We start from the raw sequence: 11650 nt of genomic DNA, 5'->3' as shown, positions 1-11650 counted from the left end.
TATACGCCGGATTGTTAATTTAGTTTATCGACAAAATGCAATAGGATAGAACATCTAACTGTGTTTTAAAAGCTTCTATATTTCAGCACTACAGAAACGAATTTTCATTCACAGACTTTCCGAAAGCAACTGTCTTTGAAGGTACAATAAGATTCACCCTATAACAGGACCATCACTCCAGCAATAGTTGTGTAACCAAGCAGAAGCCATCAGATCTGCGGTGGGACCTTATTGAGTGCTTGTGGAGCGGAATAATTTAGCGGGGTGGGAGAGAGGGTCACCCAACCGATTAATACCCATCACCCTCATCGAAAAATGATTTATTTAAAAGGGGTGGGGGAATCGAATCACCCACAATTGGCGTTTTTAAAAGACCCTCCTCTGTCGATTTAAGAGATTTCGCGGGTTCCTGGATCCATTTAGAAACCCCACTTTCGAATAGCATCGTATATTTTTTTTTCTCATTTGTTCCCTGATAATGTGTGGATTGGTTCGAGGGTATGGTTTTGAATATTGCAGTCTCTGACGTCAGTTAATAAGTCATTTTAACGAATTACTTAAGGCTGGATGAGTCTCAGCAGCTGGCAAAACATATCAATCAGGACTCACCTCAAGTTCAGAATGATGAATTCGTTTTCATTGATTCTGCGCAATTAAATATTGCATAGGTGCTTCAGTGAAATAATTTACATTGAGTTTTATGAAATTACTCTTTGTATACTAAAATTGCGTGTTATAACAAACTGTTAATTGGCTGTAGGGAAAAATTAGGAAATTTTGCTACTGGTCAATGACCAGTTGTATCTTTTCAGTGGTCATTTTACTTAGATTATACTGATTAGATCTTGATTAATATGTTTGTTTTTATGCAGTAAAAATAAATATAGCAATCAGGACTTGCCTCAAGTTCAGAATGAAGAATTATTCGGTGCAATTAATTATTGCATAGGTGCTTTAGTGGAAGAATTTATATTGAGATTTTTTGAAATTACAAACGAAATTTTTGAAATAAATATTTTTTGTGAACTAAGATAGTGTGTTCTAACAAACTGTAGGGAAAATGTGTTAACTGTAGGGATAGTATACTGTAGGAATAGTGTGTTAACTATAGGGAAAAGATAGAAAATTTTGTTACTGGTCTGTGACCAGTTGTATTGTTTGAGTATTGGACGTTTTACTTTGATTATATTGATTAGATCCTGATTGATATGTTTATTTTTATACGATAAAAATTAACATATCAATCAAGATTTACCACAAGTACAGAATGATGAATTCGTTTTCATCAATTATTTGCAATTGCAGGTGCTTTAATTGGATAATTTGCATTGAATTTTGTGAAACTATGAACAAAATTATTGAAATAAAACTCTCTATAAAATAAAATTGTGTATTCTAATAAACATTAGTTGACTGTAGGGCAAAATTAGGAAATTTCGCGACTGGTTAGTGGCTAATTGTAGTATTTTAAATATCAGTCATTTTCTAAAACATGTGGCTACTTTGTCCAAAATTGTACATTTTAAAACAATTGAAAAAATAATTTATATTAATAATGTAAGGCATTTCTGAAATGATAATTATTTCAAGGTTTATTTCTAAAAATGAAGAAAAATTTTAGGACGCAAGCGTAAAATAAAATAATTTTCAGAATTTCATAAGATATTCATAATAAGTACAAATTTATTTAAGTAATAAATTCGTAATTATTATGAATATCTGTAAATTTAAAATCCTATAGAATTGCAATCCACGACGACTCATAGACCCATTTTTAATTGTAATTATGAATGTGTTATGAATAAGCAAAAAGAATAATTGAATAAGTTTTTTAGCGGATGCCGTTTTTAACTTATTTTAATCCTAATAATAGAAGTATTATTGTTTTCAAAACAGTAACACTATACAAAAATTGCATAAGGACAAAATGTATGTATGTTGGTTGTAAATCGCCAAGAACAAGATAACTAGAATTCATTCGGTCGCCAAGAGTGTTAAAATATGGTTCAGAAGATCTCGAGTTCGACCTTTGATCTTTAGCTAATAGCTGTCACTCTCGTCGTTTGGAGAGAAAGAATGAAAAATTGTTAAGCATTGTTAAGGACATAAACAAAATATAACAAGAAATATATGTTTGTGGCTTATTCCAGACGTTTAAATCTTATGCTCAACTTTGAGAAGACAGTTATTAGTTTTGTTTTTAGTCGCACAAAAAATTGATTAAATTCTCAGACGGTGCCAGGATTTTCCCGATTACAGGACTCTTGAACTTTTGTATATAAATTTTGTTAATTTTTAATAAGATTGTTTCTATTCACCAAACGAAGAAAAAAGAGGTAAATTTCTGTCATTCAAGAACTGAGAGGGTATGTTTAATACCCCTTTCTCATCTTCACTGGCACTATTCTCGATAAAATTTGTTTCCTCAATTGAGTAAGGATTCAAACATTTTTCTCAAATCTATTTTTACAAGCTAATTAAACTGAAGGGATATTTTTAGCAAAAAAGTACGTTTTTCAGACATTTTTATGGCCTTACAAATATCACGTAATCATGTTTATTTTATTTTATTTTATTTTATTTTATTTTATTTTATTTTATTTTATTTTATTTTATTTTATTTTATTTTATTTTATTTTATTTTATTTTATTTTTTATTTTTATTTTTATTTTATTTTATTTTATTTTAAGTTATTATTATTTTATTTTATTTTGTTTTAAGTTATTTTGAGTCTTTTTTCCCCCTGGTCAGCAAAGATATGCAAATCACAAACTCCTTCCCCTGCTTAGGTATAAGCAAGTTGTAACAACCACCCTTCTTTTATTATTGTTTTGTTTTGTCGTCTTTTATTGAAGCAATAATAATTTAATTCTAAGATTAATATCAAATGAAAGATGTATTTTTGCTTAAAACAAAATTTACGCTTTAATCAATTCATTATATATAATTTTGAGTCGAATATTTTTTTTTTTAATATTATCTTTTGTGTTTTTCTCCAGAAGTCAAAACTCTTGACCTCTGAAACTTCTTGAAAAAAGAATTTCTAACTCTTTTGTTACTTATTTTTGTCATTTAAAAAATAAAATAATGGGAAATAAGGTAATTATCGTGTCTAACAGAACCACTGTTGTTACCTCTTCTTCCCCTTGTCAGTATAAGTAAGCAAATCACAAACCCCCCTTCCTGTTTCGTGTGCTTGTAATATTTGAAGGGCTCCTTAAAAAAAAAAAAATAATAATAATAATAAAAATAATAATCATTCTTCCTTTGAAGGAAAAATAATTTCTTTCATTTTGTAATTCAGTCTGAATTCATTCAAAACGTTGGTTATTTTTTTCACTTTAATAGCCTTTTTATTCAAAATTTAGCATCATTAAAAGTTTAATAATTGATTTTATTTTACTCAAGTTAAACAGATATTTTCTGCCAAATTTAAGTCACAGCAGCATTCTTGTTATTACTTATTTGATTATTGCAAAATATTACTTTTCCAAAGAAATATATTTTCATTTAAAAATAAAGCACGGTGTATTTTAATGATCACGCTTTAAGTGCAATTTCAAAACCCTCGTAAACTAATAATGCAAAAAAAAGAAAAAAACAGCTGCATTCATATGGGTCAAATAATTTAAGAGAGTAAGAGAGAAAGAACAAAAACGTTTAGAAACATTGAACAAAACGGAAATAAGAGCAAAGGCGAGATTAAAATGATCTGAAACTAGTTAATTGGTGGATGGCGTTTAAAGATGATTCCCAATGTTTTAAATGCTCTGGTTCCCGCTCCCGCTTTTTAAATTCACATCAAAAGTGTTGAGAGCTTAGAAACTAGAGGTTTTGGTTTTTACCCCATTTTCATTCCATTATAATCATTTTTTTAATCATCTTAATGATTGCCAAACGACCTTATTTTTGACCTAATTTAAAAATTGAGCTTTAGAAAAAATATAGATTTCACTTCAAAAGTATTTCTCGAACTTTAAATACGCTCTATCTAATAGTGAAATCCGTGTCAAATCACGACAAAACTTTCCGTAAGCTACATTAGAGAATTAGAGGAATGTAAGCGAAACAACAAAACAGCGCAGTCTAAGTTTTTGCACATCATTCCAATCTCTTCGAGAATCTCTTGTTTACTTATATATCAGTAACATCAAAACAACGATATACTTCCCTCTGTTTCATTCCACGTGCCAGTCCTTTCCCTGCCCACCACAGATGGAAAAAAAAGCAAGAAAATAAAGACAACAACGATAAAAGAAAATAAAGATGGATCAGCATTTTTTGTCACCTTTATAATTGGCTGCACATTTCTGCTGTTGAAAATTTTAATAACATAAAAATAATTCTTGTCACTAAAAATGTATACTTTTTGGCATAAATTCTAAAACTTTTCCATGCTGTTATTTTTTTTTATATTAGAATTATATCATATCTATTTCATTTCGAGTAAATGTTTAAATATATGTTCCAAAAAAACTGAGAAATAAATTTTTTTTTTTTGAACTTTGACATTGTTTGTAACTTAAAAGGTCCCTCTTCTCATCGTATTGGATCTTAGGTTAATTTTTTGATTTGTATTTTCTTTATATTTTTTTACATAACAAACTTTAGATGATATGGTATAATTCAACAATGCAAAATGTTCATTTTTCTCCTTTTTTTTAAATGGAAATTAAGAAGATAGCTTTGTTAAATTAGCAGAAATAATTTTATAAATTTTATGGATTCTTCCTCAAAATTTTAAAGCAATAAAGTTATGCTATTTGCGGTTTTAAGTATGTCATTTAAAACTTAGCATTTGTCAGTGTTTAAATTTTTCACAACTTAATTTTATTACAGATGAAACTGACGAAGATCGACTTGAATAATGCAGTGATACTAAAAAAAAAAAAACTGCTAATATAAAATGCACAAAAAAATCAAAAATATTTATCATAAATCTAAAAACAGACAGCTATATACTACATATTTAACTAGCATTCAAAAATTACTGGAAGCTGAACTATTATTATTTTTTATTTTATCTTATAACCGTCGTTGAAAAGCCGACTCAATTTTGGGTTTACGACTACTAATGTTCAAGTCGGTAGCTTTGTTATTTTGAACCCAATCCAGAAGACAAGGGATGATCAAGTAATGGGGGAAATTTACCTTCGTGGAAGACTTTTTGATGGAACTACCCGCATTTGCGTTATATGGAGAGGATAAACCACGAAAACCTCCCATGGTTAACCTGACGGCTAGGAGACTCTAACCTTGAGTTCTGTCTACTGTCTACCACTGAGGATATTTTGTGTCAGCATTGTAGTCGGTGCAATCAGCAATCGCTGGGATTTGAATCCGCATCCGGATCACCTCATTGGAAGGCGAACGCTCCAATGAGCCGCCACGGCTTGTAGAACTGTTATTGATATAATTTTGTTAGAAAACATTAATGGAGAATCTAAAATACCGTAGGCTTTATATCATATCTCAAATTCTGATCGGATGAAGGTCTTGTATTTTGCAGATTCTACCGAATAGGGTAAATACCCACCATCAGTTTATTTGTGAAAATTTAATTAAAACGGTAGAAAAGTATATTTAGCAATCAGTGTCACCACCCATCTTGATTTGCGTTTCTAGATGTTAGTTAACAAATCTTCGATGAAAGTGCTTCATTAAATAGTATTGTACTTTTCAGTAAAGCTTTGATAAAAATTAAATATATAAATAAAAAAGAAAATTTTTCAAAAGGAATCTTCAAGCGTAACCTCAATGTATTGCGAATATGGACATGATATTAGATATTATGAATATTCACGTCATTTGATAGTAGTATACTTTTCAGAAAAGCTTTGATAAAAATTAAATATCAAAAAGGTAATCAAAAAGAAATTTTTTAAAAGGAATCTTCAAGCGTAACTTCAGCGTATTTTGAATATCGACATGATACTTATTATGAATATTTGCGTCATTTGATAGTAGTATTGAAAAGCCTTGATAAAAAATAAATATTAAAAAAAAAAATTCAAAAGAAATTTTCAAAACGCAACCTCAACGTATCGCGAATATCGCATGATATTATGAATATTTCATCTGAGAAAAAAAAAAGAAATCAAAAAGCCGTTTTTTCTACCGTTTATTTTATTATAAAGGAGAAAGAAAAAAACCGCCCGAACAGGGACTCGAACCCTGGACCGTTAGGTTAAAAGCCTAACGCTCTACCGACTGAGCTATCCGGGCTCGACCAACGAAGAAAAACTAAAAAACGAGTGAGTTATACATCTAAAGGTTAGAATCTATTTTGTGAAAAGTTTCTGGGTGTTGGTAAGACAGTCCGGGACATTTTAGTGAGGCAGAAAGCGGTTTCGGATTTTTAATGAACATAATAATAATTTCTTGTTTATAATCAAAACAATTTTTTTAAAAAAATTTTTTAGTATAATCTGCTCGTAATATTATTAATATTTGTTCATGTGATAATCATAGAAATGATTTCGCTAGATTAAAAACCATTAGACGAAATTAACCATCTATATAATCTTACATTTTTAACACATCTTACATACTAAATACTTAAAATACAGTAAATCCACACGATTTTTTTTTTAAACAAGTGAAAACAATTATCATAAGTAAAAAGCAAATCTCGAATCTATCTAAAAATATTGTTAATGTTTTAGTTTACTTTCATAATAAAAGATTTTTTTTGAATATAAAAATTGGATTCTCTTTTAGTATCTAATTTTAAAATTTCTGATGAGTTGAATAATATGGTAGCGATTACATAGCGCCAAATTTATACGACATTACGCACTCGAGATACGAAATTAAACGGTATTATAAACTAACTTAATCCGCCAAGAGTAGCTGTAGCTCAGGGGATAGAGCATTCGACTGCAGTTCTGACATAAAATATCCTCAGTGGTAGACGAATCATGGGTTACCGTCCCTTGCTGTCTAGATAACCGTGGAAGATTTTCGTGGTTTTCCTCTTAAAGTAATGCAAATGCGGCTTAGTTTCATCAAATAATCCCCACTTACCTTGGTCTTAAAATCAAATTAATTTTAGTTAATAAGCTAAATAAATTTCTTTTATAAATCAATATGAATCCAAAAAATATTTCAGCATAATATTAGTAGAAAAAAGTGGCCGCATAAAGAGTGAAAAACTGTATTTAATTATTAATAAATTTTATTTAAAGTTATCGTGGTCTAAATAAGACAATCTTATGACTTGTATTTAATTAAATTTCATCTTGTGTGAATGCATTAACAACTTCTTTTTATCTTTGAATCATTCTATTTTACAAAGAGTTGAACAACAGGTGAGTATTTCCTGTAGAATTTAAAGAAGAAAATAGGTAAGTAAGAGGTGCCCAAGAGAAAGAATCCAAAAAGACAAGGTAGTCGATCACTCGGTCTTATCTGATAATTGAGCAACTGTCAAGCCTCGTTTAGTAGCCATGCTGCTGCTCTGTTTCAGTCATCGGTCAAAATACAAACACGATAACAATCTACACAAGCATTAGTTACTTTGTTATTTGAGGATTTATACTAAAAGGAAGAAATTTTGTTGTTTGACAAGTGAATATCTATGAACCTTCAGAGGTATGTTTTATTTTTTAATGAGAGTTCATTAATATTTTTTAATAATTTTTTTATGCTAAATGAAGAAAACGTTTTGTTATTTGATCAGCAAATATCCATGGACCCAAAGATATTTGTTTTATTTATGAAATGTTTCAGTAAGAATTATTTTTTTTTCAAAAAAATTGTACGCTGAGGGAAGAAATTGTTTTGTTGTTCGACAAGCGAATACCCATGAACCTTCAGAAGTATATTTTATTTTTTAGTGAGAGTTAATTAATATTTTAAAAATTATTTTATGCTAAATGAAGAAAACTTTTGTTATTTGATCAGCGAACATCCATGGACCCAAAGATATTTGTTTTATTTATGAAATGTTTCAGTAAGAATTATTTTTTATAAAAAAAAAAATTTTACCCTAAAGGAAGAAATTGTTTTGTTGTTCGACAAGCGAATACCTATGAACCTTCAGAAGTATATTTTTAATGAGAGTTAATAAATATTTTTAAAAATTATTTTATACTAAATGAAGAGAACGTTTTGTTATTTGATAAGCGAATATCCATGGACCCAAAGATATGTGTTTTATTTATGAAATGTTTCAGTAAGAATTATTTTTTATAAAAAAAAATTGTACTCTAAAGGAAGAAATTGTTTTGTTGTTCGACAAGCGAATACCTATGAACCTTCAGAAGTATATTTTTAATGAGAGTTAATTAATATTTTTAAAAATTATTTTATACTAAATGAAGAGAACGTTTTGTTATTTGATAAGCGAATATCCATGGACCCAAAGATATGTGTTTTATTTATGAAATGTTTCAGTAAGAATTATTTTTTATATTAAAAAAATTGTACTCTAAAGGAAGAAATTGTTTTGTTGTTCGACAAGCGAATACCTATGAACATTCAGAAGTATATTTTTAATGAGAGTTAATAAATATTTTTAAAAATTATTTTGTACTAAATGAAGAGAACGTTTTGTTATTTGATAAGCGAATATCCATGGACCTAAAGATTTTTGTTTTATTCCAGAAATTTTTTAATAAGAATTAATTATTTTTTAAAAAAAATTTTTAAGCTAAAGGAAGAATTTATTTCGTTATTTGACAAGCGAATACCTATGATCCTTCAGAGGTATGTTTTGTTTTTAAAATTTTTTAATGAGGGTTAATCGTAAAATGAAGGTGATTTTAATTTTTTTTTTGATGCTAAAAGAAGAAAAAGTATCTTTAATTAATAAGCGAATATCCATAAAAAAGTTTTTTTAAATTTCTTCATGCTATATTAAGAAATTGTTTTGATATTTGACAAGCCTATACCTACGAACATTCAGAGGTATGTTTTATCTATAAAAATATTTATGGAAGGTTTATGGAATTAATTCTTTTAGAAAAGAATTCCGCATCGATTGGAACTCGTAATCTCAAGAACTATTTAAAATAACTATTATTATTAAAGCAATTAAAACTACTTAATTGTTTTCGAGCATATCCTAGAAAAAAAATATTTGTTTTTAATTTATTGACTTAAGTGCAGCATCTTCTACATTTTTACATAATTTTGACCGTTTTGTATCATTGGCTTTTAAGGGACATTTCTTCTCCTCACACCTTCAGCGAAAATGTTTCTCTATGATTGTTTCTCTATAAATGTTTCTCATAATCGTCAATTTTACCAAGATTTTCCCGAATCAAAATTATGCGCAAGAGTGAATTATATTGTTCCGCAATCAGTTATTTCAGATTTGATCGTTAAAAAGATTTATGAAGTACATGGATTTCCAAAACTAGAATTATTAATGAATAATTTTAAGGTGACTATGCGCTGCCTGATAAAATTGGTCGGATCTGCGTACATGGTTACAAGACTAAAATATCGGATATGGGTAATGAAAATCTGGCCGGGTACCGCGTAATTGGAGGGCACATCCCTAGTTTAAACTAATAAAAATCGATCTGGATGATGCTGAAAATTTTTTTAAAAAGTATATTGCACAAAAATTAAGAGCAGAAGAAAGTGGGCCAAACACTTAGCAAAGCTAAACTCTTTGGCCCAGAAACTATCAGATTTAATCATTAAAATCATTGTTTATTTATGTACAATATTCCTAAAAAGTCATAAATGTCCTAGTTTTTTTTTTTTGCTTTTTCATAAATAATTTTTTTTAGAGAGAAACAAATTATTCCATCAGCTTACTCCACTAGTGAAGTATGACCAAGTGCATGCGTAATTACTTCAAATTCAGAAATACTAAAATCGCAGTGAAAAAGTGGCCTGCAATTTTATAAGACAACTTAATGTTATGTACAAAATTCGCGTGTGAAATAATCATTTTCTTCCTCCGCTCCACTACAGGTTTTTTGGGCTTAGAAAAAACACTTGAATCTAACTTCCTCTCTTTTCTTATTATTTATAAAATACGCCATTTACAATATAAGCAATCAACATCTGATGTCTTTTGGTCGTCTTCTTCGGATTAAACATTAATGGAGGTTTTCCGATAAAACTGTTTGGTTATCTCTTTGACGCAGATGTGACACTTGTGTTTCTGTTATATATATATATATATATATATATATATATATATATATATATATATATATATATATATATATATATTATTTTTGACGCTCTAATTGCACGCAAAAATATATTTTGGAATTTTTTGATTACAAAAAGCAGTCTAATAGTAATCAAAATTATCTGTAAGATTAACGGAATTATATTTGTTCTAAAATATAAAATCCAAAAAAAAGTAAGATTTTTTTTTTCCAATCATATTCAAAAAATGATCAATAATTGATTTTGTAAATTAATGAAATTTCAGTGATAAATAACTTCTTCTCTTAGATCTAAATAACTGCAAATAAGTGCAAACTCGAAAAATTATTGCATGGAAGTGAGCTGAGTTTGGATGATACTACCTTTAACACAGAAAAAAAAAAGCACTGGTGTTTCATACTGTATTTCATAACCATAAATTATTAAAATGCTACCAATAATCTTTTTTTTATTTATTTTCACCTAAACTAATGCAAATCAATGAAAAAAGTATGAAAAATACTTTTAAGAAATTCACTGGGGTTAAATTAGTTCTTCATATTCTCTTAGTGGTTATTTTGTTTTAAGTTATTTTTGCGATTATAATCTTTTTTAATCACAGCAAAACAACATTTTCTTCCTTGATTGCACACCTTTTTCATGTTCTTTTCTCTTGATATTCTAAATTGGCTTTAGAGGTGAGGGTAATACCCGATCCTTATAAGGTGAGGGTAATACCCGATCTTACCCTGGAGGTCGATCGAAACGAAACTGAACCACGCTATTACTGGACTCAATCGCCATTGTTTGTAAGGGTATGAATCCTTATTAAACATATAATAAGCTGTTAAATAAATAATCCTAAGAAACAGAAGTGGTAGGACGTTACTTGATTTAAAATTTCATTCGCTTAAAAAATATACGAATTGGAAATTACTTTGGACAAGTTTTGAGCGCTCAAAAACTGACGCTAATTTTCAAGATTTGTCAGACGTGATTTAGAAGAAACAAAATTGATTTGCGACATAAAACGTAAAGTTTCCAGCGAAAAATAATGGTGAGAAACAAAACTAGAAAAATCACAGAAGCCGAGATGGACAAGGTAAAATGCATTTCCACGAGTTATAGAGAGCTGGGGATATACTAGATGCGCTTTAAAATTAAGACTTATGGAACACGGTGATATGTCCGTTATCATAAATGTCTCATAATTGATGCATATTGTCATAATTCATAAATTGTTGAAATCTGGGGCATAAATTCAGTTTCGACCGTGCCAAAATTATTCCCACCCTAGTCACATCAGCTCATTTTAATGCCCTAGAATTTTGTTTTATTTATATGAATGCTGATTCTTTTGTTAAAGATATTAGTTCCTCACCACCTTTCCTTTTTCTTAGCTCGTGGAAATGCATTTTACCCTGATTTGCCTATGGCCACTATGGTTTTCTTGTTCCATTTTTCATCTTGTTTCTCTCTCGGGTACAGAGGTTTTTATTGTTTTGTTTCTCACGTTTATTTTTCCATTTTTCG

The 11650-nt window shown here is 29.0% G+C and overlaps 1 protein-coding gene and 1 non-coding gene across 3 annotated transcripts in view; one reads left to right on the top strand and one right to left on the bottom strand.

The window, feature by feature from the left end:
• Nucleotides 1-6153: 6153 nt before the first annotated feature.
• On the bottom strand, nt 6154-6226 carry TRNAK-UUU (transfer RNA lysine (anticodon UUU)). Its single transcript has one exon. It is a non-coding gene; the product is annotated as a tRNA-Lys (tRNA).
• Nucleotides 6227-7458: 1232 nt separating this feature from the next.
• Nucleotides 7459-11650, top strand: part of LOC107449665 (RCC1 and BTB domain-containing protein 1) — a 45134-nt gene continuing 40942 nt past the window's right edge. The window contains exon 1 of one of the 2 annotated variants that reach the window (XM_087157715.1): nt 7459-7594. The gene's annotated coding sequence lies outside the window, so the exon portion shown is untranslated. The remainder of the gene's footprint in view (nt 7595-11650) is intronic. The other variant, XM_087157712.1, reaches the window with a different exon arrangement.

The sequence above is a fragment of the Parasteatoda tepidariorum genome, chromosome 2, assembly GCF_982258835.1.
Source record: "Parasteatoda tepidariorum strain Cologne lab strain chromosome 2, Ptep-v5.0, whole genome shotgun sequence".
In the NCBI taxonomy this organism is placed as follows: Eukaryota; Metazoa; Arthropoda; class Arachnida; order Araneae; family Theridiidae; genus Parasteatoda; species Parasteatoda tepidariorum.
This window is presented reverse-complemented; position numbering and strand designations above follow the sequence as displayed.